The sequence below is a fragment of the Sapajus apella genome, unplaced genomic scaffold (genome assembly GCF_009761245.1).
Source record: "Sapajus apella isolate SASKATOON/1434 unplaced genomic scaffold, GSC_monkey_1.0 scaffold1, whole genome shotgun sequence".
NCBI classification, from domain to species: domain Eukaryota; kingdom Metazoa; phylum Chordata; class Mammalia; order Primates; family Cebidae; genus Sapajus; species Sapajus apella.
The window spans coordinates 41,735,873-41,737,916 of record NW_022436941.1 but is presented as its reverse complement, the minus strand read 5'-3'; positions in this window follow the sequence as shown (position 1 = coordinate 41,737,916).

Genomic DNA, 2,044 nt, shown 5'->3' with positions numbered 1-2,044 from the left:
TAGCCAGAGCAATCAGGCGAGAAAAAGAAATAAAGGGTATTCAATTAGGAAAGGAGGAGGTCAAATTGTCTCTATTTGCAGATGATTGCATATTTAGAAGACCCCATTGTCTCAGCCCAAAATCTCCTGAAACTGATAAGCAACTTCAGCAAAGTCCCAGGATACAAAATCAATGTGCAAAAATCACAAGCATTCCTATACACCAATAACAGACTTAAAGAGAGCCATATCAAGAATGAACTGCCATTCAGAATTGCTACAAAGAGAATAAAATACTTAGAATATAACTAACAATGAATGTAAAGGACCTCTTCAAGGAGAACTACAAACCACTGCTCAAGGAAATAAGAGAGGACACAAATAGATGCAAAAACATTCCATGGTCATGGTTAGGAAGAATCAGTATTGTGAAAATGGTCAGAGTTCCCAAAGTAATTTATAGATTCAATGCTATCCCCATCAAGCTACCTATGATCCTCTTCACAGAACTGGAAAAAAACCACCTTAAACATCATATAGAACCAAAAGAGAGCCCGCATAGCCAAGTCAATTCTGAGCAAAAAGAACAAAGCTGGAGGCACCACACTACCTGACTTTAAACTATACTACAAGGCTACAGTAATCAAAATGACATGGTACAGATACCAAAACAGATATAGACCAATGGAACAGATTAGAGGCCTTGGAGGCAATGCCACACATCTACAACCATCTGATCTTTGACAAACCTGACAAAAACAAGCAATGGGTAAAGGATTCCCTGTTTAATAAATGGTGTTGGGAAAACCGGCTAGGCATGTGCAGAAAGCAGAAACTGGACCCCTTCCTGACACCTTACACTAAAATTAACTCCAGATGGATTAAAGACTTAAACATAAGATCTAACACCATAAAAACCATAAAAAACCTAGGCAAAACCATTCAGGACATAGGCATAGGCAAGGTCTTCATGACTAAAACACCAAAAGCATTGGCAACAAAAGCCAAAATAGGCAAATAGGATCTAATTAAACCCCAGAGCCTCTGCACAGCAAAAGAAACAATCATTAGAGTGAACCTGCAACCAAAAGAATGGGAACAAATTTTTGCAATCTACCCATCTGACAAAGGACTTTTAGCCAGAATTTACAAAGAACTAAAACAGATTTACAAGAAAAAATCAAACAAACCCATTCAAAAGTGGGCAAAGGATATGAACAGACACTTTTCAAAAGAAGACATATATGAGGCCAGCAAACATATCAAAAAATGCTTCTTATCACTGGTCATTGGAGAAATGCAAATCAAAACTACATTGAGATACTATCTCACGCCAGTTAGAATGGTGATCATTAAAAATCTGGAGACAACAGATGCTGGAGAGGATGTGGAGAAATGAACACTTTTACACTGTTGGTGGGAGTGTCAATTAGTTCAACCATTGTGGAAGACATTGTGGCGCTTCCTCAAGGACCTAGAAATAGAAATTCCGTTTGACCCAGCAATCCCATTATTTGGTATATATCCAAAGGATTATTAATCATTCTGTTATAAAGACACATGCACATGTATGTTCATCGCAGCACTGTTTACAATAGCAAAGACTTAGAACCAACTCAAATGCCCATGGATGATAGACTGGACAGGGAAAATGTGGCACATATACACCTTGGAATACTATACAGCCATAAAAAAACAATGAGTTCGTGTCCTTTGTAGGAACATGGATAAACCTGGAAACCATCGTTCTCAGCAAACTGACACAAGAACAGGAAATCAAACACCACATGTTCTCACTCATAGGTGGGTGTTGAACAATGAGAATACATGTACACAGGGAGGGGAGCATCACACACTGAGGTCTGTTGGGGAAGACTAGGGGAGGGACAGTGTGGGGTAGGGAGTTGGGGAGGGATAACATGGGGAGAAATGCGAGATATAGGTGATGGGGATGGAGGCAGCAAACCACATTGCTATGTATGTACCTATGCAACAATCCTGGATGTTCTTCACATGTACCCTAGAACCTAAAGTGCATCTATGTGTGTGTGTATATATATATATA